Below are 27,054 nucleotides of genomic sequence, written 5' to 3'. Positions count from 1 at the left end.
GGTGATTTTTGAGGCACTTGTAAAGATGTATCCCCCTCCAACCCCACATCTCCACCTATCCTTACACAAAATCTTTCCACTTAGAGTCCATAATTCCCTCCAAACAACAGGCTAAATGTATGTCAAAGGCTAATTACAGGGCACCTGGGTGGCTCAGATGGTTAAGCGTCTGCCTTCGGCTCGGGTCATGATCTCAGGGTCCTGGAATCGAGTCCCGCATCGGGCTCCCTGCTCCTTGGGAGCCTGCTTCTCCTTCTGCCTCTCTCTCTCTCTCTCTCTGTCTCTCATGAATAAATAAATAAAATTAAAAAAAAAATCTCAAAAAAAAAAAGGCTAATTACGGTGAAGAAATCCTGAAACATAGGTCCCTAGAAGCCAATTAAAAGGCTATTGAAACACCAAACAGGATAACGTTACACCAGTGTCCCCTGGTCCCTCAGAGACTCACTAGGTGGACTAATAATGCTAAGGCATCTTAAAATGCACACAAACTGAGCTGAGGAGCAGTGACAGCAGTAGTTCCTGCCTCCCCAATACAGTGCTGTGGGAAGAGGTGCCACAGAAGACCCAAGGCTTTCGGGGAAAGCTTAGTTGTGCTGGGATGGGCCATACTTAAGGGTTACAGGAATTGTTGGAGATGGGGTGAGTAGAGAGCCTCAGAGGGCACTTTGGCCTATGAAAGAGGAAGCTGTCTGGAGTCGTGAAAGGACATCTGATCTGAAAGTGAAAATGTCTCCCTACAACAATAGAGGCCATTCTGGCAGAATGCTGGGAACTGATCACAAGACTTGATTTGTGTTCTCCCTAGGCATGTGTGGTCCATACCAGACCTAAAGACTGGTGAATTGTTGCAGGGGTCTCAGCAACATTAATGGGGTCATACTAGTGGGGTTGATCTTGGAAAACAAATTAGCTCAAAAGACTTGGCAATGAGGCCAGCCAAGACTCTGAGTGGTGCTCAGCAGCCCTGGAAGAGCCCATCACGCAGGCAGGTGGAGGTCATCTTGGGTCAATGTAGATGTGAGTGCCGTCAGGTGGAGCAATTCCGTCTGTTCCACTGCAGGTAGCCACTTCCTACTGAGCCTGGCAGTTCTATAAGTAAAACTGAAACAGGTTGATTTCAGTCCCAACTCTTTTTTAAGTTAACATTGTATTTTAACTACAAATGCATAGCATACTAAATACCAAAACTTAGGAAGCACAGAAAGCACAAGGAAGCTATGTATCTGGGAAGCCCCACCATTGGCCATCTTTCCATTTGCCATGGTCATGCTTGTCTTTACACCTTGCACCTTATTGGCTTCCTGGGGAGGTTGCTCTACAATGCCAAAAGTACTTCCATGCCAAGAACTCCCATTCTATTCCACCATATGCTTTCACCTCCAGCTCTAATCCTTCCAAATTAAGGTATATAATTGGGCCTAATAAGCTCTACTTTCTCTAGTAGGAAACTTAATGAATGGTCCTTGGTGTCTTCCATCGATCTTAGCTTATTTATACTATAGATGGTATAAATACCTTTACTAGTTATTAATACTAAGGAAGGCTTCCCCCTTCCTTCTGGAAGCTTGACGGAAAGGGGAGAAAGGGATTTTAGGTACAAAGAATAACACAAAGATATGGAGGTGTGAAAACATGATGTCCGGGGTAATTTGGTGTGGAGAGATTCTATGTTGTATAGAGAATGAAGCAGAAAAGAAGGAAATGAGAATTAAGGGTAGGGTTAAAATCAGGTACTGAAGAAACTTGAATGCTATGGGCATTAATTTCCTGTTGCTGCTCTAACAAATTAGCCCAAACTTAGTGGCTTGAAACAACACACATTTGTTATCTTACCGTTCTGGAAGTCAGAAGCCCCCAATGGGTCTTATAGGCTAAAACCAAAGGGTCAGCAGAGCTATGTTCCTCCTGGAAGTTCTAGAGGAGAATCTGTTTCCTTGCTTCCAGCTTCTAGAGGGCACCTAATCCTTGATCCATGGCTTCTCCCTCCATCAACAAAGTGCATCACTCCAGCCTCTGCTTCTGTCCACCTTTCCTCTCTGACTGATCTGATCCTTTTGCCTGCATCTTACAAGGACCCCTGTGATTGCACTGGGCCCACCCACTTAATTACATCTCCAAAGTCTCTTTTGCCATGTAAATTAACATACTCAAATGTCCCAGAGAATGGGGCACCTGGGTGGCTCAGTCACTTGAGCACTGGACTCTTGATTTCGGCTCAGGTCATGATCTCAGGGTCGTGAGATCGATCCCCACATAAGATTCTCTCTCTCCCTCTGCACAGCCCCTCCCTCCCACCCACGAGCACACTCTCTCACACTTTCTCTCAAAACAAACAAACAAACAAAACAAATATCCCAAAGATTAGAACATGAACATCTTTTGGGGGGGGGCCATTATTCAGCTTACCATATCATACAAAGGAATTTGGACAGTATCGTGTCAGCCAAGGATCAAAACCTCAATGCCTACCAATGTCAGGCAGGAAGTAGTGAAGTGAGTATTACACAATAGGACAGAGTGGAGAACATGACAAACTAGAGACTTCTTGCTCTAAAGGGAGTGCCAGTTACTCAGCTCTGAGTATCACCAAAATATCAACCAGTGGTGCTTTATCACATATTCTTATGGATATATCATGTTTTATTGAACCATCCCTGTTGGAAATTAATGTTGATCCCTATAAATCATTTTCTGTAACTCTGATTATTTCTCTAGGATGTATATCTCAAAATAGAATTAAACCAAAGAGCACTGAGATGTCTTTAAAATGCATAAGCAGGGGGCACCTGGGTGGCTCAGTCATTAAGCGTCTGCCTTCGGCTCAGGTCATGATCACAGGGTCCTGGGATCGAGCCCCGCATTGGGCTCCCTGCTCTATGGAAACCTGCTTCTCCCTCTCCCACTCCCCCTGCTTGTGTTCCCTCTCTTGCTGTATTTCTCTGTGTCAAATAAATAAATAAAATCTTTAAAAAACTAAACTAAAATAAAATGCATGAGCAGAATGCACAGGTGGACCACATGGGCTAGGAACACAGTGTACAATATATGAATCCATGCCTCTCAAAGCATGCTCCTGAAGACAACATTCCTTGAGCTAAAATTAAAAAAAAATCAGCTTTTGCCCAATTCAACAAAAATTAAGTGGATAGAATTTCTCAATCTTAATTTACTCTCCAATAAATATTTCTTAATCTCAGGAACCTCTCTCGGATTGCTAATAATCATCCCTAGCAAGTATCGAATGAACAATTAAGAAACTGGTATTTGTGGGGACATTAGAAATGTGTTTTTATTAAATAAGCAAACACACATACACACACTTTGTAGATCATGACCTTAAGTTGATCAAATCTAAGGTATTCTGAAAAGAGCATCCTGACTTTCAGGTGCTCCTGACATTGGAACAAATATATAAATCTTTTGATTTGGTATCCATTTCCTTGAGATCATAGTATATATTTTAAAAAGCAGGACTACATTTCACAGGAAAATACAAGAAACAAACAATTGGGAAGGTAACAAGGCAAGAAACCTTCTGCACTGGCCAATGATGGGGCAATCAAATGTCAATGCTACCACCATGTGATCATAGCAAATGCTACCAGTGAGTGAACGTAAATGGCACTTCTGGTATGTGTTTGGTCTTGAATGAAATTGTGTGGGTTGTAACCAGAATTCTCTTTTTTAAAAAATGGCATAGAATAGAATCACACGTTGCATATAGAAAGGCAAGTATTGTTTTTGAAGCTTTTTTCCATATATACATGTTGTACATTTGCATGTATATGGACACATGCGCGCATACACACACACACACACACTGTGACAAGATGAAACATTTTTTCCTTACTGTGGGTCTCAGTCAAAAATATTTCAAAGCCACTGTTGTAGAAGAGAGAGAGATGTGGTATGTCAGTCCAGATCCTCCAAGTAGACACCACGATAAAATTAGCCATGCAGGAATAATTTAATTTACTTATTGGTGGAACCAGTGTGGAGGAAGAAAGTGGAGACAGAAAGAGTTTCATTTCTTCTGTTGGGCAGGAATGGTCCAGCAAAAATTAGCCCCCAGCCCTGGAAAAACATAACCTTGTCGTGAAAGCGGTGACAGATACTGAAATGCAGCTTTGGAAACTGTCCACCAACTGCATTTCTTGCACTTCCTTCTCTTGAAGGGAGATCCTTGGTTGTCACACGGAGGTCAAGGGGGAGACGTCTCCGTTGCTACATCCTTCTCTGTGGCATTTGCATGTACTGCAGGTAGGAGTCTGTGCTCTGAAGAGAGACTCCTTGGGTTCAAACCCAGCTCCAAGGCCAAAACTCCAGTGAAGCCAGTGAGGCTCCCAGGGCACAAAGTTAAGGAGGCCCTTACTTCCTGAGAGGCACTTGCATGATCCTGACAGTGAGTGCTTCCTTCAGTATTATGCCCAGGACTCACCTGATTCCCCACCTTGCCCAGCTGGGTCATTTTTTAGCTATGTGACCTTAAGCCGGTGACTTGCCTTCTGTTTCCTCATTTGCTACTGGGAATGAGAATAATGTACCCTATTCGCAGGATCATTGTGAATGGTAAATGAGTTAATGAATATGAACACTTTGGACAATGCTTGCCATGTAATGACTATGTAAGAATTGAATGCTTATATTATCCTCAGTGTTACATTTCTATTTAAAATTCAGGTTTTTGGGTGCCTGGGTGGCTCAGTTGGTTAAGCAACTGCCTTCAGCTCAGGTCATGATCCTGGAGTCCCGGGATCGAGTCCCGCATCGGGCTCCCTGCTCAGCAGGGAGTCTGCTTCTCCCTCTCCCGCTCACCCCTCTTGTGCTCTCTCTCTCTCTCACTCTCTCTTTCAAATAAATAAATAAAATCTTTAAAAAAAAAATTAAATAAAATTCAGGTTTTTCAGGCACCATCCCCTTGCCCCAAACAATTCTGATTCAACAGGTCTGCGGTGAGATGGATGACTGTATCTTTGTAATATGCTCTCTTAGTTATTCTTATGAGCACCCACGTCTAAGAACCACTGATCATGTTGTCCTCCCTGAGCACCCCTTTCTTACTACTCAGCCCCTTGCTCCTCATGTATTTCATTATCGTTCCAAGAATCATAACTTGGGCAATGAAGCCAAACTATGCCAGCTGTGCTTTCAGCGCCCCCCCCCCCAAAAAAAAGGTGCAGGGGAAGAACCCAAATGTGCAGAGTACAATCTCATCATGGTATGGCCTTCACCAGGTTAAAAAGTCACTTCATCTTCAGCCATTAGAAGTAGATGTGGAAGGTCCCTCCCCAACGGGTGTGCCTAAGAACTGAACTCCTCTGCCTTCCTCTTCTGTGTATTTCTCACCCTCCCTGTCTGACTGAAACCGCCCGGCAAGAACCTCCAGGAGAATGCAATCACTCGGTTATTCATGGTGCCCCGGATCACAACAAGGAGCGGTTTTATGAGCAGCACCTTCCTTTCACACAGAAATATACTTCAGTACATGGTTGTGAACGCCTCCAATCCAACTGGCATCAGGCCCCTGACAGTGCCCTCGCCCACAGCTTTGAAGTCTCTCAGCCTCGAGACACAGCCCACGAGAAGCACGCAGGTGCACATTCAATCGGGGCTTGTGAGGGACAATAGCTTCTGATTGGGATGCGATCCCACCTATGTCAGAAATCCGTGGTAGCATAATCAACTTTGTATTAAATGACAGCACCACTCTACCATTACCTTACTTTCTGAAGGGACCAGATTAATATGGAAAACACAAGCCAAAAGCTTGAGAAACCGAAATGTTCTGCCTGACTCTCAAAGAGGGGATGAAGTCAGAATAACAGCCATAGTTCCAAACATAACCTGACAAGGAAGTCTCTGGAGCAAGGATGCATCTCAGCCTGGCCAGCAATTCAAGCCTGCATTCAATACATGTCACGGTGTGCCCAGCATGTATAGCCTTGCTGATCACCCAACTCAGTGGGTTGGGCCAGGTGTGGCAGGCAATGCTGAGACCACTGACTCTATGCTAAGCAGAACCTTTTACAAGCACATTATCTCATTTAACCATCATGACAACTTTATGAGGTAGGTATTATTATCATTATATAGATATAATCGGTGAGGCACAGAAAAGTTATGTAACATGTCCCAAATCACAAGGTTAGAATAGAGATTCCAGGTCCAGCTGGCTCCAGAATCACTGCTCTGTTTTAAGGAGATGTCTCTGAATGGAATGAAACAAAAAAAAATATGACATGGCTCTGCGGTATATATTACGGTATATAGGTGGAGAAAGCATCAAACATAGAAGATACAAATGGGAGCGGTCAGTTTTGAAAAGGGCAGAGCACAAATTCTGCAGAAAGGGGAGACTCAGAGTGAGAGTGTAATCTGTACAGATAAGAGTAGGTTAGAAAGGGCATCCTGTTGCTGATCCATCTTGTTACCTAAGCATGACTACAAAGACTGTAAAACCCAGGACTTGAAACTCAACCCATCTCAAGGGATGGATAGGTTCCAGGGGCCATATTCAACTGGGTATTACCAAGCAGTAAGTGGCCTTTGGGTGGATGGATCCAGGCAGTGTCCCCCAAGAGAGGTACAACCCAAGAAGCAGAATATCCTGGTGGGAGGACAAGGAGTACCATGTGAAGAGAATAGAAAAGAGAATTTCTTTGCCATCCTGGAGAGGAAGGATAATGAAGAAGATCAAGAACAGGTTGGGTTTCTTGGAGTTTCTATCAGTCACAAGTTATGTGATCTTGGACAAGTTGCCTAGTCCCTGATTGTTTCTTCATCTGTAAATTGGAGCTAATAAAGGTATCTAAATTATAAGATTGTGAGGAAGATTAAGAGGATTCATGGAAAGCACTTAGAACAGTATCTAAGTTATTTTGCTGTTATTTTAATCATACAAGGGACATAGTAAAAATGGTTAGAAGGGGGAAGTTATCAAAACTGGAGAGATTGGCAAGGAAGAAAGTAAAGCAGATAGGATAGCAGCCTGGGAGAAGTTGGTGGCAATGGGGTGTACCTTGGATGATGAACCACGGGCATGTGGTTGGTGTCCTTAAAACGGTCTCTATTCTTAACACGTCTCAACTCACTTACACTTGACCGCAACCTCTATGATGTAGGTTACTTTATAGCCCCACCTTACAGATGTGGAAACTGTGGCTCAGAGATGGGAAGTAACTTGCCCACGTTCGTATAGCTAATAAGGGATGAAATTGGGATTCAAACGAGACATCAAATGATCAAATGACTTATTGTCCTCAGGTTTCTATTAAATCCTTGGTTCAGAATTATTTTAGTGCCTGTAACAGGTGTTGGGGAGGATTTTGGTCATATGTAGACTCTAAACCAGATTCTCCTTAACCACTAAGAATCCCAGCTCCCTAATAAAACAACATTTTGTGTATTAGGATACGTGTGATCTAATCTCACATAATGTATCTAGGTTATGAGCACTTTCACACACTTTACCCATTCCAACCATTTTCCAAACAGTCCCTTATTCAACCACTGCCTGTAAAGTTCTTTCCTACATTCTAGGTATTATTCAGGCCTTAGGGATACAAATGAATAAAATACAGAGGCTGAGAACGTCTTACAAATGCTATGGCGGAAGCATTCCAAGATATGTGTATTGGGGTATGCAGCGTCACAGGGGGCAGTCAGGAGCCCAACTGCCTCACATAAGAGATGTAACTGTTGAAATCTAGGATTGGATTCACTCCTGGACACTCTCACTCTTGCCCCCTTCTCACTCTGTCTCTGCCTGCTCTGTGCCCAAGCCCTACTTGATCTCCCCAGCCCCACATTAACTTCGGCTCTCAGTTCCTGGAATTCCTATTTACATTCCTCCAACCATATAATGTTCAAATTGACCAATCAGTATTGAAGGTGAGACTTGCACCTTTCCCAAAAGTCAGATGTTGAACAATAGAGAGACAGAAAAGAAAGACTAATTTCTGAAGGGAGAGGAAGAGAAGAATCTATGGCAGAAAATGGATGTATATCTCCTTCTAAGCTAAAGGGATTGTTCATTTTATTTGTTTTGGACTGGTAGCTAATATCTAATATAGCTGTGAATGGCATGCTAATCATGGCAAAATCTCATGACTACAAAAATCCTTTTTTTTAATGACACTACAGGGGTCATTCCAGGCTTCTCTCTTTGTTTATGGACTTTAACTTTTTACTTGATATATTTATACACATTTGAGTGTTTTTTTGAGAGGTGTGTATTACCTTTACAATTAAAACAATAAAATGAAAAATAAAAGCAAAGGATATTACATAACAAGTTCACCATTTGTTGGTCAGCTGCATTGGGCAAAGCTGTAAGATAGAAATGGAAATGAGACATATACCCTTCCTTTAAGGAACCTGATGATATTTACAAGGTGTGATGAAACAAAAACTCAATATTTTGTCCAAGAGAAGCAATTAAATAATCTGAGCAGATATGAAGATTTAATGGTTATTTGTGGTCCTAATACTAATATTCTCAAAGTGCTTTTAAGCTATTCTGATAAGGGGATCTCAAGAGTTGCCAATACTCTCAAGCTGTTTTTTACTGTTTCATTTTATTAGAGCAATAAATTCTCTATTGGTCTTGAAACTTAGCTGCTCTGAACAAAGAAGGCAGCAAAGAACTATAAAGCGCTGAGTTTAAATCCTTTGAAGTGTGGCAAGACAGAACTCACTTTCTGATGTCTTACTGCTTTTTATAACCTGATCAGCAGCAATAAGCCATCTCGCCCTCTGGTGATCAATTTAACACTTGGTGAGACTCTATATGGTAACCAAAAAAAAAAAAAAAAAAAAGAGAGGAAGCTGGTGTGTGCATCCACAATGGAGATGATCCCCCTAACTCATTCGTACAACCTGTAACCAAAGTCAGAGTGAGCTTCTACTACGTTTAGGGGGTGGGGAGAGACTCCCTCCTTTATGTAAAGACCTTATTTATGAATCATATAGACAATCATTAGGAAGACTGCTTTGCTCTCAAATATCTTCTGAACAGCTGTCAGAAATCTATTAGCAATTTTTCCCCCTTTATATCTTTCCCCTTTCCCTATTAAATTCAGGAATTGGAAGCTGCAGCAGGAAATTACAATGAATTCAGTTCGGGTCGATAAACATGTATTGAGTGACTCCTGTAGACCAACACTATGCTAAGCGTATGATACAAAGCTGAGTAAAATACATTCTTTTATTTAAGGACCATATACCCTGAGCAAAGATGTCCGAAAGCCAGCCCAAAGGGTTGCAAAAGATTGCAACTCAGGTAATTGTTAAATAAAAATAAAGCTCTCCAGGCTCCATCCCAGAGATTCTGATTCAATAAAAGTTCTCCAGGTGATTTTGTCATGTAGTCTGAGTTGGGATTCTCTAGTCTAGGAAAAAAGATAAACATCCATAAAAGAATTTATAATTCAGTGTTGTAAATTCTACAGTAGAAGCATCTATAAAGTGCAGTGGAGGCAAGCAATTAACACGACTGGGAGGATGAGTGAGAAATCCACAGATTAGACACGGTATTTAGGCTGGGCAGTGATGGATGAGTGGAATTCATTGGCAGACAAGGGTGTGGGAGAGAAGGGCATTTCAGACAGAGGGAAAAGCTTGAGTGCAAATGCTAAAGAGGGAAAGTACTTGTTATGTTCCATGGGCAATTCATTGCTTCCTGTGATTTCAACACAGACAAGTGGGGTACGAAGGAGATGTAGACAAAGGGGATGAAACTAAGGGAGAATTAACTGAGAAGCCACAGACAAAAAGGGAAATGTGTTAAGCTATTAATTTAAATGTAGAAATATTCGGGGCACCCAAGTGCTCAGTCAGTTTGGGCTCCAAATTGGGCGTGGAGTCTGCTTAAGATTCTCCCCTCCCCATCTCTCTCTCCCTCTGCCTCTACCACTCCCTTATGCATGAGTGTGTGCGTGCTCTCTCTCTCTAAAAATAAAATAAAATAAATGTAGAAATATTCATGTGTTTATTCATTCAGTTATTCACACAACAAATATCTATCAACCCGCTGTGCTCACACGGAGCATTTTGTCAAATAAACACCTCTGGTCAGTATAGAGGAGAATGGAGTCTTTTAGCATAGGAAGAGAAAGTAGGATGCTCAAAGATGACCCACTTCAGCATTTAAATTCATATTATTGAAAATACTGAGATTAGAGACTCAAGACTGGAGATTCCTGAGATGTAGCTAATTTGCACTTGAATTTAGGAATTGGAATTATGTAATGCATGTGAAAATCAATATATAACTATATATATATTGCTACACAAATGTTTAGGTGGCTCTATATTCATACAAAAGTAGAGTGATGTGTGAAGTGTGAGGTAAGATTGGTCCCAATACAAGTTACTTGCTAAAGGGTTAATCTATTTCTTGTCAAGCAGTTTAGAAACGTGAATTTACAGAAGCAGGAGTTGCCAGTACATGTTGTCAGAAAAGGAAGAAGCTTCAGGTATGACTTTTGGTTCCTTAATTATTTATCACAGAAGTCTTCCACTGGGGTCCCATATCATAGACACTAACTGCTCAGAAAATCTCATTTGCCTCCAAGTAAGAGATTTCAGCCAGGAGATTTATGCTCCTAACCATTCACCGTTCTTTCTTTTTCTTTTTTCTTTTATTGTGTTCAGTTTTCTGATTAGAACTTTTCGGGGGTACTCTGTTTTGTTTCTTTTTTGCTATTGTTTTTTTTGTCTTAGCTTGCTTCATTTAACTTTTTTTCTTTGTGAAGAGACTGTGTATAGACTTGATTAGTGTGACTGATGATCCACGACAGTTTAGGTCTGTATAAGCCCTTCCTCTTCTTCAGGAGACTTGGGATGGAAATGTGTCAAGAAGGAGAGATTCTCAGTGATAAGGAATAGAGCTAGACCAGTGTCTTTGTCATTTTGGGCTACCAAAATAAAACCATAGACTAGGTGGCTTAAACAACAGAAATTTATTTTTTTCTTTTTATAGTTCTGGAGGCTGGAAGCCTAAGATCAAGGTGTCATCTTGGCTGGTTTCTGGGGAGAGCTCGCTTCCTGGCTTGTAAACAGCCGTTTTCTCCTTTGTGTCTTTTTTTTTTTAAGATTTTATTTATTCATTTGAGACACAGAGATACAGAGAGAGAGAGAGCATGAGCAGGGGGACAGGCAGAAGGAAAGGGAGAAGCAGTCTCCCCACTGAGCCAGGAGCCAGATGTGGAGCTCCATCCCAGGACCCTGGGATCATGACCTGAGCCGAAGGCAGACGCTTAACCATCTGAGCCAACCAGGCGCCCCACCTTTGTGTCTTTTCTTATAAGAACACTAATCCCATCGTGGGAGCCCCATCCTCATGACCTCATCTGACCCTAACCACCTCCAAAGGCCCTATCTCCAAATACCATCACATTGGGGTTAAGGCTTCAGTGTATGAATTTGGGGGTGGGGGGTACATAATTCAGTCCATAGCAGCCAGTAAAGCCCTTCACCAAAGGCCAACTCTTCTCATGCTGTTGCTGTGGCTGAAGGTCCAGGGTGCTTATTATGTAGGGGTCATCTAGGCTGTGAAGTCTACCACAGAGTGCTATAGCCATATTCATCATTATACCAGAAAATAAGCTTGTAAGATGGTTGTGAGGGCAATAACAGACCCAACATCAGAGGTAGAAGAGCGAGTATCACTATAAAACCTCATTGTCACCTGGGACACCCCGCTGATGCTTGCTTTAGCACTTTTTTAATGTCATATTTTGCAGCTTTCTCCAGAGGTCAAGTCAGATCCATGACAGACAAGGGTTAGGAACTTGAAAGACCATGCCAGTGTTTCCTGTTCAACTCAGGGAGGTTCTTCCCACAGCCTTGGCAGGGCCAGTGGATGTAAGGGTGATGTTCTGGGCAGTATCCCAGCCATCCTACCAGTTTTCCAAAGGAGGTATCCAAAGCTTTCTATATGGCAGTAGTGGCATGAACATGGTTACCAACCTCCCACAATGCCAATGTCGTCATGATCACCTGGGCCAGGGAGGTCAAGAGTTGGTGCAGGAGGCATTGCTGACAATCTTGAGGGAGAGGTCATGCCTCTCATGGTTCCCCACCAGCACAACCATGGCAGCATCAGCAGAAGGGGCAGAGATAAGAGCCCTTTGGAATCTACCCTTGAGGTGAGCCCCAGCTTTCTATAAGGTAGTAAAGACACTAGTGGATTCCAAAATATATTTAGCACCAGCATCATCCCCATTTGATGTTATGAGGTGGAGGCATACTACCCATGGATCACAAGCTTCCCCAGTCTCAGCTTAGACAATGCCATTGAATTTGCATGCATACTAAAGCCATGTGGTTGAGGCCAAAGATGGTGACAATGTTGCTTTGCCAATGTTGAATACAGCTCTCTCTGGTGATCAGGCCTCCAGTACGGACAAATCTGTTCATTCTGACCTTCATCACCATGGCTTAAGGATGCAGCTGGCTCTACATAAAAAGGCACAGCTGACTACTGAGTGAGAATGAGTGTTTTCTTCAGGAGGCAAGACAGCAACATGATTCTACACACCTAATCTCTCCTCTCTCACATCCTCGATGAAATATCCAGAGAGTAAATCATCTGTATGAACCCTGAAGCCCAGCGGTCTGTGCCCACACATGCTAGACACATGAAGGACTTAGTCAGCCTTACTGTGCCGGAGGAATCCTTGGGCACTGACAGGAGCCCCTCAGAGCAAATGTGGTGGAGTTCCCGAGGGAAAGAAGTTCCCAGAGCCAGAGCAAGCGGCTCATAGGAAGAGTGTTTCACATGTCCATGGAGGCTTCTGAAAGGCTTTAACCAAAAAATGTGATAAATTGGATTCCGATTTTTAAGAGATTAAGAGACTAGTTAAGGAATTGAACTCGAATGGTGGCAGTAGAAATGGAATAAAGGGATAGATTTTCCAAATGCATTAAAGGTACAATGATTTGGTGTTGAAATGGATGGTAAAAGTAGCTGTCTCTGGGTGGTGGAACTGAAGGATAATTGTTAGTCACCTCTTTTTTTCTTTTATACATTTTATCGTTGTTTTAGAGTGAACATTGATTATATCAATAGCTTGTTAAAAAGTGAAAAAAAGAAAGTCTTCCTGAATCTGCCAAAAAAGGATCACTAGATTATGTACTAGGTAGCTCCTGGAGAATCAACTTCCAAATAAGACAAGTCCTCAAGAGAAAAGCAAAACAGATGAAATAGGAGCCAGACTGCTGACACACAAATATGGTAGGACTCTTGGTGTCTCTGTTTGGTTGGGGGGTGGTTGTCAGATTTTTTTTCCCCAGCATTGGAATCCTTTCTTCTAAGAAAATCTACACAGAGGCCTTGCATATAATAGAGATCACAGGAGCATTGCTCTGATTGAAGGGATAGAGGGTCCTGAGCCCCACCTGCTACATTCACCCCTGAGGTCCCCCTCCCTTATCTCTCCCCCTCCTCAGGAACAAAGGCCAAGGCCCCTCTGAGAGTGAGAGCCACTACTATTTGGCTTTTTCTTTTCATTTGCTTGGCTCTAGGGATTTAAGCAGAGGTGGCTCTGTTTGATGTATGTGATATGCGGGTGACAGACAAAGCTGAGTGGAAGACAGGTTTTAGCCCATAGCCGATCATAGCCGTTATTGTGCACCTGCTAGAATAAATGTTATTTTGAAGGCCATGCGGAACTGGTTAGAAAGATGTTGTAAATGGGAAAGCGAGAAAAAGAAGCCTTGTATATTTCAAAGAAAGAAAAGACAAATGAGAGATGAGAACATGACTTGCAAATAAAATGTCTGCCCCAAGTTGGGCTTAAACTACGTTTCTTTTTTTTTTTTTTTAATGTTATGTTAATTACCATACATTACATCATTAGTTTTTGATGTAGTGTTCCATGATTCATTGTTTGCATACAACACGCAGTGCTCCATTCAGTACGTGCCCTCTTTAATACCCATCACCAGGCTGACACATCCCCCCACCCCCCTCCCCTCTAGAACCCTCAGTTTGTTTCTCAGAGTCCGTAGTCTCTCATGGTTCATCTCCCACTCTGATTTCCCCCCTTTCCTGCTATCTTCTTCTTTTTTTTTTTTTTAACATATAATGTATTACTTGTTTCAGAGGTACAGATCTACGATTCAACAGTCTCACACAATTCACAGTGCTCACCATAGCATATACCCTCCCCAATGTCTATCGGCCAGCCGTCCCATCCCTCCCACCGCCCACCACTCCAGTAACCCTCAGATTGTTTCCTGAGATTAAGAATTCCTCATATCAGTGAGATCATATGATACATGTCTTTCTCTGATTGACTTATTTCGCTAAGCATAATACCCTCCCGTTCCACCCACATCGTTGCAAATAGCAAGATTTCATTCCTTTTGATGGCTGCATAATATTCCAGTGTGTGTGTGTGTGTGTGTGTGTGTGTGTGTGTGTGTACTACATCTTCTTTATCCATTCATCTGTTGATGGACATCTTGGCTCTTTCCATAGTTTGGCTATTGTGGACATTGCTGCTATAAACATCAGGGTGCATGTACCCCATCGGATCCCTACATTTGTATCTTTGGGGTAAATACCCAGTAGTGCACTTGCTGGGTCTTATGGTAGCTCTATTTTCAACTTTTTGAGGAACCTCCATACTGTTTTCCAGAGTGGTTGCACCACCTTGCATTCCCACCAACAGCGTAGGAGGGTTCCCCTTTCTCCGCATCCCCGCCAACATCTGTCATTTCCTGACTTGTTAATGTTAGCCATTCTGACTGGTGTGAGGTGGTATCTCATTGAGGTTTTGATTTGGATTTCCCTGATGCAGAGCGATGTTGAGCACTTTTTCATGTGTCTGTTGGCCATTTGGATGTCTTCTTTGGAACAATGTCTGTTCATGTCTTCTGCCCATTTCTTGATTGGATCATTTTTTCTTTAGGTGTTGAGTTTGATAAGTTCTTTATAGATTTTGGATACTAGCCCTTTACCTGATATGTCATTTGCAAATATCTTCTCCCATTCTGTCAGTTGTCTTTTGGTTTTGTTGACTGTTTCTTTTGCTGTGCAAAAACTTTTTATCTTGATGAAGTCCCAATAGTTCATTTTTGCCCTTGCTTCCCTTGCCTTTGGCAAAGTTTCTAGGAAGAAGTTGCTGCAGCTGAGGTCAAAGAGGTTGCTGCCTGTGTTCTTTAGGATTTTGATGGACTCCTGTCTCACATTTAGGTCTTTCAACCATTTGAGTCTATTTTTGTGTGTGGTGTAAGGAAATGGTCCAGTTTCATTCTTCTGCATGTGGCTGTCCAATTTTCCCAACACCATTTGTGGAAGAGACTGTCTTTTTTCCATTGGACATTCTTTCCTGCTTTGTCAAAGATGAGTTGACCATCGAGTTGAGGGTCCATTTCTGGGCTCTCTGTTCTGTTCCATTGATCTATGTGTCTGTTTTTGTGCCAGTACCATACTGTCTTTTTTTTTTTTAAAGATTTTATTTATTTATTTGACAGAGAGAGACACAGCGAGAGAGGGAACACAAGCAGGGGCAGTGGGAGAGGGAGAAGCAGGCTTCCCACTGAGCAGGGAGCCCGATGTGGGGCTCGAACCCAGGACCCTGGGATCATAACCTGAGCCGAAGGCAGACGCTTAAGGACTGAGGCACCCAGGAGCCCCAGTACCATACTGTCTTGATGATGACAACTTTGTAATAGAGCTTGAAGTCCGGAATTGTGATGCCACCAGCTTTGCTTTTCTTTTTCAACATTCCTCTGGCTATTCGGGGTCTTTTCTGGTTCCATACAAATTTTAGGATTATTTGTTCCATTTCTTTGAAAAAAATTGATGGTATTTTGATAGGGATTTCATTAAATGTGTAGATTGCTCTAGGTAGCATTGACATCTTCACAATATTTGTTCTTCCAATCCATGCGCATGGAACATTTTTCCATTTCTTTGTGTCTTCCTCAATTTCTTTCATGAGTATTTGATAGTTTTCTGAGTACAGATCCTTTGCCTCTTTGGTTAGATTTATTCCTAGGTATCTTATGGTTTTGGGTGCAATTGTAAATGGGATTGACTCCTTAATTTCTCTTTCTTCTTCTCATTGTTGGTGTATAGGAATGCCACTGACTTCTGTGCATTGATTTTATATCTTGCCACTTTACTGAATTCCTGTATGAGTTCTAGCAGTTTTGGGGTGGAGTCTTTTGGGTTTTCCACATAAAGTATCATATCATCTGCAAAGAGTGAGAGTTTGACTTCTTCTTTGCCGATTCAGATGCCTTTTATTTCTTTTTGTTGTCTGATTGCTGTGGCTAGGACTTCCAGTACTATGTTGAATAGCAGTGGTGATAGTGGATATCCCTGCCATGTTCCTGACCTTAGGGGGAAAGCTCTCAGTTTTTCCCCATTGAGAATAATATTCACTGTGGGTTTTTCATAGATGGCTTTTATGATATTGAAGTATGTACTCTAGACTCTGAAGAGTTTTGATCAAGAAAGGATGCTGTACTTTGTCAAATGCTTTTTCTGCATCTACTGAGAGGATCATATGGTTCTTGTTCTTTCTTTTATTAATGTATTGTATCACATTGATTGACTTGCGGATGTTGAACCAACCTTGCAGCCCAGGGATAAATCCCACTTGGTCGTGGTGAATAATCCTTTTAATGTACTGTTGGATCCTACTGGCTAGTATTTTGGTGAGAATTTTTGCATCCATGTTCATCAAGGATATTGGTCTGTAATTCTCCTTTTTGATGTGGTCTTTGTCTGGTTTGGGGATCAAGGTAATGGTGGGCTCATAAAATGAGTTTGGAAGTTTTCCTTCCATTTCTATTTTTTGGAACAGTTTCAGAAGAATGGGTATTAATTCTTCTTTAAATGTTTGGTAGAATTCCACTGGGAAGCCTTCTGGCCCTGGGCTTTTGTTTGTTGGGAGATTTTTGATGACTGCTTCAATTTCCTTCATGGTTATAGGTCTGTTCAGGTTTTCTATTTCTTCCTGGTTCAGTTTTGGTAGTTTATACATTTCTAGGAATGCATCCATTTCTTCTGAATTATCTAATTTGCTGACATATAGTTGCTCATAATATGCTCTTATAATTGTTTGTATTTCTTTGGCATTGGTTGTGATCTCTCCTCTTTCATTCATGATTTTATTTATTTGGGTCATTTCTCTTTTCTTTTTGATAAGTCTGGCCAGGGGTTTATCAGTCTTATTAATTCTTTCAAAGAACCAGCTCCTAGTTTCATTGATCTGTTCTACTGTTCTTTTGGTTTCTATTTCATTGATTTCTGCTCTGATCTTTATTATTTCTCTTCTCCTGCTGGGTTTAGGCTTTATTTGCTGTTCTTTCTCCAGCTCCTTTAGGTGTAGGGTTAGGTGGTGTATTTGAGACCTCTCTTGTTTCTTGAGAAAGACTTGTATTGCTATCTACTTTCCTCTTAGGACTGCCTTTGCTGCATCCCAAAGATTTTGAACAGTTGTGTTTTCATTTTCATTTGTTTCCATGAATTTTTTAAATTCTTCTTTAATTTCCTGGTTGACCCATTCATTCTTTAGTAGGATGCTCTTTAGCCTCCATGTATTTGAGTTCTTTCTGACTTTCCTCTTGTGATTGAGTTCTAGTTTCAAAGCATTGTGGTCCGAAAATATGCAGGGAATGATCCCAATCTTTTGGGACCAGTTGAGACCTGATTTGTGACCTAGGATGTGATCTATTCTGGAGAATGTTCCATGGGCACTAGCGAAGAATGTGTATTCTGTTGCTTTGGGATGCAATGTTCTGAATATATCTGTGAAGTCCATTTGGTCCAGTGTGTCATTTAAAGTCTTTATTTCCTTGTTGATCTTTTGCTTAGATGATCTGTCCATTTCAGTGAGGGGGGTGTTACAGTCCCCCACTATTATTGTATTGTTGTTGATGTGTTTCTTTGCTTTTGTTATTAACTGACTGCATATTTTTCTCATTTAGTCTGAGTATATCATGCCAGTCCTTTTTGGCCTGCCAGGTCTCTGTGGATAGGTCTGTTGCCAATCTAATGTTTCTACCATTGTAGGTCACAGATCTCTTATCCCGAGCTGCTTTCAGGATTTTCTCTTTGTCTCTGAGACTCATAAATTTTACTATTAGATGTCAGGGTGTTGACCTATTTTTATTGATTTTGAGGGGGGTTCTCTGTGCCTTCTGATTTTGATGCCTGTTTCCTTCCCCAAATTAGGGAAGTTCTCTGATATAATTTGCTCCAATATACCTTCTGCCCCTCTCTCTCTTTCTTCTTCTTCTGGGATCCCAATTATTCTAATGTTGTTTCATCTTATGGTATCACTTATCTCTCAAATTCTGCCCTCGTGATCCAGTAGTTGTTTATCTCTCTTTTTCTCAGCTTCTTTATTTTCCATCATTTGGTCTTCTATATCACTAATTCTCTCTTCTGTCTCATTTATCCTAGCAGTTAGAGCCTCCATTCTTTATTGCACCTCACTAATGACCTTTTTGATTTCAACTTGGTTAGATTTTAGTTCTTTTATTTCTCCCCCAGAAAAGGTTTCTCTAATATCTTCCATGCTTTTTTCAAGCCCAGCTAGTATCTTTAAAATCATCATTCTGAACTCTAGTTCCAACATCTTACTAATGTCCATATTGATTAGGTCCCTGGCAGTCGGTACTGCCTCTTGTTCTGTTTTTTTAGGTGATTTTTTCTGTCTTGTCATTTTGTCCAGAGGAGAATAGATGAATGAGAGAACAAAATGCTAACAGGGTAACAATGACCCCAGAAAAATATACACTATAGAAATCAGAAGAGACCTGAAACCAGTGGAAAAGAAAGGGAAATAAAGAAAAAAGAAAAAAAGAAAAAAGAAAAAGATAAAGATAAAGATAAAAAAAACCCAAAAAACAGAATATGATTAAATATGATCAGGCTGGTGCATAGATCAGTGCCACACACTAGATTTTGGGCGTATTTTGGTCTGTTAGAAGAAAGTGCCTCCCAAAATTTTAAAGACAGAAAAACATATATGTATAAAAATAAGGGTAAATATGATGAAGGGATGGAATATGACTGTAAAGATGAAAATTATAAAAGATTTTATAAAAGGAATTGATAAGAAGTTGGTTGAAAAAAGAAGAGGATTAAAAAAAAGGGGCGGGGAGAGAATGTGATCAGGCAGGAGACTAGAACAAAGCCATACACTAGAGATTTAGGGTATATTTTGGTCTGTTAGAGGAAACTGTATCCCAAAATTTTAAAGAGAGAACAACTTATATATATGTATCAAAAATAAGGTTAACTACTATGAAGGGATAGAATATGGCTCTAAAAATCAAAAATAAAAAAGATTTTTTTTTAAAAAGGGATTGATAAGATGTTGGTTGAAAAGGGGAAAAAGAAAAATTTAAAAAAAAAGAAAATTAAAAAAATTAATTTTGAAAGACTAAAGAATCATGGGGAAAAAGCCATGAATTCTATGTACTGTATCCCCCTAGTGCTGGAGTTCTGCCATTCTCATTGATCGGTAAACTTGGTCTTGGCTGGCTATTCTTGCTGATCTTCTGGGGGAGGGTCCTGTTGCCATGGTTCCCAAATGTCTTTGCTGGAGGCGGAATTGCCCCGCCCTTGCCCATTGGGCTAAGTCATCTGCTTGGGTTTGCTCTCGGGAGCTTTTGTTCCCTGCAAGCTTTCCGTGCAGCTTTGGAGGACGAGAGTGAAAATGGTGGCCTCCCGATCTCCGCCCGGAGGAGCTGAGAACTCGGGGCCCCATTCCTCAGTGTGCCCCAGAGAAAAACAGTCCGTGCTCACCTGGCCTGTGACCGAGCATTTCTATCTCTGGCACCCGACTCGGTGTGGAGTCTCCAAACCCAGCAGATCCCTGTGGTGCGCTCCAGCGCCGCTCCTCCCAGGGGAGGAAGGTGACTCTCCCCGGATCTGCTGCTTGTTGGGTCCCTGCTGGAGGAGCAGTGGCCCAACTGTGCTGTGGATCATGGTTTATGGCAACCCCGAGCTGAGAGCCCGTGCCTCGGCTCCGTCTCTGCAGCCGGCTTCCCCGCTCCAATACCTGGGAGCTCTGCCACACTCAGGCACCCCTGGTCTTTCTATGACCCCGAGGGTCCTGAGACCACACTGTCCCATGAGGGTTCCACCCCCCTGCTTAGCCACTGGAGCGACGTCCCTCAGCGGAGCCGACTTCTAAAAGTTCCGATTTTGTGCTCTGCTGCTCTATCACTTGCCAGAAGTGGCCGACTCCCCCGCCGTCTATCCTCCCAAATATCTCCTTGGATTCACTTCTCCGCAAGTCTTACCTTCCAGAAAGTGGTTGTTTTTCTGTTCAGAGAGTTGCTGCTATTCTTTTCTTCAGTCTCCTGTTGAGTTTGTAGGTGTTCAGAATGGTTTGATCCCTACCTAGCTGAATTCCTGGGACCAGACGAAATTTAGGTCTCCTACTCCTCTGCTTAAACTACATTTCTTTTATCATCTGTTTGAATCCTTACCATTGCTAAGGACATCCCACAAGTCAGTGCTGAGAGAGGAGGACCAGCACAGAGAAGGTGAACCCCGGAGGGAATCACTACCCATCTGTCACCACCCGGACGATGAAGGGACATCATTTTTCCCACCACACAGAGTTTGCGGTGCACTCTGAGAGCTTATGAATTAAGGCTGGGGAACCCTACCTTTTAGACTGATGTATCAGGGAAGAGACGAAGAGCAAGTTCATGGGAGAACAAGTTAGGAATGCCCTATTCCTCCACCACTCACTCCTCTCCCTCTCCATCCCCAGGGTTTCTCTGGCGGCTGTCCTCTCCTGGCCAGAGATGATGCCCCGGGGGGCTGAGCACAGACCCAAGTGGCCCCGATCCTAACACCTCATCCCCACTCCTGGCTGATGTCTCCAGGGATGGCCTCATGGGGGTTTCTGGATTTGAAACCACAAACATCGGCTAAAGAAGTAAGTGTTAAGACTTTATTTCATTCTTCAGTAGATGGATGGATAAGCAAACCCTGGTACATCCATGCAATGGAATGCAGTACAGCTATAAAAAGGGAAAAATTCCTGATGAACACATCCACTCGAGTTCATCTCAAAGACATCATGCCGATGGAGGGAAGCCAGGCCCAAAAAGAAGCATACTGTAGGATTCTATTTATACAACATTCTCAAAAAGACAAACTACTGTGATAGAGGTTGTTGGGGGTTCTTATGGGTGGAGGGAGGGCATGACTACAAAGCAAGAGCATGAGGCAGTTGTGAGGGCCATGAAGATGCTTGTGTTCTGATTGTGCTAGTAGTTACACAAATTTATATGTGTACTGAAATTTATAAAATTCATAAAGAAAAAAGTCCATTTGACTGTATGGTACTTTTTAAAATAAAATTTTTAACCACTAAAAAGAAAAACTTTCTCATTTGCAAGGAGAGAGGGCTGATCCACCAAAGGTAGAAAGTAGAAACAATTAAAACCACTCAGAGGCAAAAAGGCATAAGAAAGAAACCAGAGTCCTTTTGGGTCCAGTTCTTCTGGCAGCTGTGTTCTTCTCGGCTTCCACGAGATACACTTATATTCTTATCATAAATTCTTTTGTACTTCAGCTCGTGGAGCTAGGCTGTTCATTAGCAATGCAGAACCCTAACTAATTTAGTAAGAATCACTGGTTTGATGTCGTATTTGTTGTTCTGGAGCTGGAGCGTAGCTTCCCTCTCTACAAGCCTCACAGTAAATGGAGGCCTGCTTTACAGAAGACGTCACCTCAGCTATTATAGGTTTTACTACATAGATAATAAAACCCACATTCCAAATTGCTGACTCATGAAGCCCTAACCCTTGCCCAAAAGCCTCTCTCCCTAAGGTTGCTGCATGATGCTGTGAGTGCTCATTAAATTTGAGACATTTTTAGGTGACATTTACTGTTATACACAGTTTAGCTGACCTTATGGGGGGGGTAGTTTCCACGAAGCATGCCAGGAAGTCCCATGTTACTGGCCTGCTGGTGGAGTTTCCTTCCAGGATGAGGGTGGGGTGAGGGAAGCCCAGTGTTCATACAGACCAACTGTTCTTCTTTTCTAATACCCAGAAGTGACAGAGATCTGGGGTATCCAACCAGCTTATTTTATTCCTCATGGAGATCTATTCTATCCCTCCTCTAATTCCACTTGAGCCAGATGCAGTGAACTATCCCTTATTCAGGACTGTAGTTTCCCCTAGTAGTACAAAGGAGAAAAGGAAACTCTGCTAGGAGCTTTCATTTGCATGTTTACTAGATAACTTACACATCAACTATTAAGACATTTTTGTTTTCTTCAGTGCAGCCAGTACTTTGCTAGAAATCAAGATGAATGAAACAATGGCCAAGAAGTTCATGGCCATATGGGGAAACAGACTTTCTGATAATGTCTGCACACTGGAGGCAGACCAGTATTCCAAAGTGACACCTAGGAAGGAGGGAAGAACAGAGGTGGCACAGGGCAGCTGCTGGGAGAAAGTAACACATGGGTTTTAAAGGATGAGTAGGAGTTTGCCATGCTTCCAAGTGGGGAAGGGCTCTCAAGACTGAGGGGACACACACAGTGCTGTGGCATTGGGGAACTCAAGGAGTATGGAACACACGGGTGTGGGAGAGGCAGGAGTCCCAGCAGGAGCTGGGACTTTGTCCTGCAGGGAATGCGTGGCCGAGTGGAGTTTTACATACACAGATAATATATACATTTTTGCAGTTTTAGAAATATCACTTTGGCAGCAATGTGGATGACTGATGAAAAATGGGCTGAATCTAATGAGAAGGTCAACTAGGACCCCAAGGCTGTAATCCAGGTGAAAGAATGAGGGAGGGCAAAGTTGGAGAGACACATTTGGAAGAGAGACTTGAATAGGTGGTGACCAATAGGGTCTGTGGTTTAAAGAAGAGAGACAAGGATGCCGCTCCCATTTATGATTTGGGATCACAGGTGGGTGGGGTGTGATGGTGTCAAGGAGCAAGTGTGAAGACAGGAGGAGGAACCAGGTAGGGTAAAGACAGGTGGGAATGAGAAATATTGAATTCAAAAGGGAAGCTTTTTCTTTCCTCTATGGAGACAAAATAAATAAATCAGTAGGGAGGTCTGTAATTGGGATAGGAATTTTATTTTGCCCACATAGCAATGCTATGCACATCTTGCTTTATCCCTTGTAATTCATGTAGAGAAAACAAAGAAAGAGGAGCTCAGAGAGGCAGAATGAGGAACCCAGGGAATTTTTAGCAGACTGGGAAATAAAGCTTTCTGGTCTGAAACACTCCTGGCCAGCCAGTAAGAGAGAGAAACAAAGCCACTTTGATGATGAGCAACCCAACAGATTGAACACAAACTGCTAAAAGAGGCCGATAATGCAAAGCTCAAAGGAGTGATTTTTTAAAATGCAGCAATCAAATCACTACCCATGCATAAGATTAGGTTTGGGAAAGTTCAAAACATTTCTGAAACAGTAGGAAAGGCAAGTTCCTAGTGACTATGAAATTTGTTCTTGGTCACCAAGACTTGGTGTAAGCTTAAAATCACTGTTTTAATATGACATTCTATTTTTTATTTGAAAAATTAAAAAAAGATTGACTTGTGTATGCCTTATTGTTCCTGTAATAATCAGAAAGACAGGTACTGCTTTCTACTAAAGACAAGTACTGCTTTCTGCCATTCTGATAGATGAAGAGGTAAACGTTTTATTTTAAAAGTTGATTTTGCAAAACAGAACTTAGGAATTAAAAACAAATGTCATTATATTTATATTCATAAGATTTATATTATAGTAGAAACTCTCTTAAACAATCTCAACGAATTAATAGCTAGACCAATATTCCCCATTCTCTTTGTAAAGCAATCTGACCCATGCTCAGGCTGCCCCATTACTTTGTAAAATGCCCCCACCCATTAAGTTGTGAACTTACCATGCATCTTTGTTCCTCACCTAACTCCACTTGTTATTTTATATCCACTGTAATGAAATATTCCATAATCTGATAAAATGTGATTTCAAAAAGAAAAAGTTGAATGCTTTAGAGTCAGTAAAGAAAAATCGTTTTAAAAAATGAATTAGGTTGACTGAGACAACCATAAATAAACAAAAGGAAAAGTGAACATCTAGAGAGAATACATAACAAAGGTTTTTTGCAAGTGTCTCTTGGTTCTCATTCCACTTTATAGAAACTGAAACTGGAAATCCCCGGTGGTGCATTCAAAGTGTGATCTAAGCAAAAAGACCAGATAAAATTCTAATCACTGGACCTAAGTTTTTTAAAAGCCATCATTTTTTTTTTTAAGTAAGCTATACACCCAACATGGGGCTTGAACTCACAACCCTGAGATCAAGAGTCACATGCTCCACAGACTGAGCCAGCCAGGAGCCCCTAGAAGCCATAATTTTGTATCAAAGATTGTCATGTGAATATATTTACATTTTAAGATAACCTAAAATGTTTGACTATTTTACATACAAGTGTGACCTTTTTGTCCTTTACCTTAACCAAAATTTTGACTACTTGTCCACGTGCTGGTCCCCATGACTGAGGAAGAGCATCCCCTTATACAGCTTCTGTTATCATCAAAATGTTGACGCCTCCCCAAATCTCCTACTTTAAGACCCATTTAGGGGAGCTTTTACTGGATACTTCCATTTGGGTGTACAAAAAAATAAACTCAATATCCCAAACCATATTCACCCACTGCTCCCCACTTCCAGCCTACTCCCCCTCATGTCTCTTATCTCAGTGGGCCCAACACAGCAGACTTCATCCCTGATTTCTTCTTAGCCCACCATCATTAATCAATTTTTTTTTTAAGATTTTATTCATTTATTTGTCAGAGAGAGAGAGCACAAGCAGGGGGAGCTGCAGGCAGAGGGAGAAGCAGACACCCCACTGAGCAGGGAGTCCGATGCGGGACTTGATCCCAGGACCCTGAGATCATTACCTGAGCTGAAGGCAGACGCTTAACCAACTGAGCCACCCAGGCATCCCCATTAATCAGTTCTTGAGGGATATGTGCATGTATGAGAGAGAGAAGACTCTTAAGAACCCCTCACATCTATGTCGTTTTCTCTAGCCACACTGCCCTTCTTCCACTCCAGGCCATCGTCAGTTCTCTCCTGGAATATGGTAACAGGCTCCTAATTGATCCCTCTGCTTCAAGTCTGCAATCCTTCTCCTTCCCTCAAGGTGACCTTTCTAAAATGTAAGTGTGATCATGAGAATCCCTTGATGAGTTTCTTGATTAAAATTCTATGGTTTCCCTTTGTTCTTATGTGAAAGTCCAAACTCCTTACCATAGTTACAAGGCCCTGTGGGGTCCATCCTCTAATTATGGCTCCAGACTGATACATTACCACTTCACTTCCACACTCCAAATTCCAGCTAGAATAAACTTTCCCTTCTAGGGACATGCTCTCTCCTCCTGGGCTTTGAGTAAACTCTTCTTGGTACTCTCCCCTGCCCATCCCACCCCAGCCTCCAAAGCAGTATCTTCTCCTGGATTACTTCCACTCATCTAATATTATCCATACAGGCATTACATCCACAAAACACCCTCAGGACCCCATCCCATATTCCTAAGAGTTCCCCAAACAACCCATCACTCTATGTTGTGATTATCTGCTTATGAGGGCCAGAGCGATGTCTTTTTCATTGCTCTACTCCCAGCACCTGATAAAGAGTACTTTCTTCATAAAGGATGTTGAATGAGTGATTGAAGAAAATTGTCCCCACAAGTGGCCCTGGTCTAACAATGGAACCTCCTTTTTTGGAGGATAATCTCCTTCACTTTCCTTGGAAGCTTTACTTTCTTTAGTGCTGTTAGTACTTATGACTCTAGTACTTAGTACTCTAGTACTAAAAGTCTGTTCCCAAGGGCCTACAGAGGCTACATATCCTGAAATTTCCCCTCATCATCTACCCTTTTTCTCATGTAAAAATAATAGGCTTTAGCACCCTTTTTTGGCATATAACCAAGTCAGCCATGACCTGGAAACGACAAGTTTTTATTTTATAACCCTATAATAAAGCTATCTGTCATCAATCATGGAGCGTATAGGATTTCTTCTAATCCAGGGAATTGTATTTTCTGTGAGAGGAACTGAAACATTCTTGCATTCATTTATTTATTTAGTGTGAACTAAGCACCTACTGTATGCACAGTCACTGGTACATAGTCAGCTAATAAATGGGCCTGCCATAAACACTAGACTTACTTCTATTAGTCAGACAAGGCATATTGTGGAGAAGCTGAATAGCTTTTTACCAGGCTAGGAACTCAACCCTCATCATTCTGAGAATTTGCTATAGAGAGAACTAGCCAGATAATGATGACTCCAGGGACAAAACAACAGAGATGGGTTTGTTCTCATTGACCTAATCTTGGTCCAGATTCTCATCACTTGTCTGTTCCATGATCTTACTAACTTGTTTCACAATGTAGCCTAAATTAAGGGTTTTTAAAAATTAATTGCCAAACTTTTAAAGTACGGATTAACTTGGGGGAAAAATCACTTGCACATGGCAACCATTGGCTGGAAAAACTGTGGTTGTCCTCTCTGAATGGGTCAGTTTCTCTCCTTTCCCCACTCAGCTGTTTCAGTGACTTTCAGATCTACCTATCCCCTGAAGGCTTTTAAGATTGTGACCCTTTTTCTCAGGATAAAGTCTAAAATCAGCATCACAGACCTATTCAACCTCTCCCCAGCTCACTGCTCCAGCATCATTACATCTGCATCCCAGTGTTCTAATTTCTCTGAGTTCATGGAAAATAGCCACAATAGACCCTGCTTACTCCTATCTCTCAACCCATGAACATGCTGCCCCATCTGCCCAGCCAGTACCTGTTTATTAAGAATGAACAAAGGAGACACCTGGATGGCTCAGTCAGTTGAGCATCCAACTCTTGTCTTTGGCTCAGGTCACGATCTCAGGGTTGTGGCATTGATGCCCGCATCAGGCTCCGCAATTGGCACAGAGTCTGCTTGGGATTTTCTCCCCTCTCCCTCTGCTCCTCCCCCTGCACTCTCTCTCTCAAAATAAATAAATAAATAAATAAATAAATAAATAAATAAATAAATAAA

This window comes from Mirounga leonina, unplaced genomic scaffold (genome assembly GCF_011800145.1).
Source record: "Mirounga leonina isolate KUSES-001 unplaced genomic scaffold, KU_Mleo_1.0 Mir_125, whole genome shotgun sequence".
In the NCBI taxonomy this organism is placed as follows: domain Eukaryota; kingdom Metazoa; phylum Chordata; class Mammalia; order Carnivora; family Phocidae; genus Mirounga; species Mirounga leonina.
The sequence above is the reverse complement of the archived record's forward strand: the minus strand, read 5'-3'. Positions refer to the sequence as shown.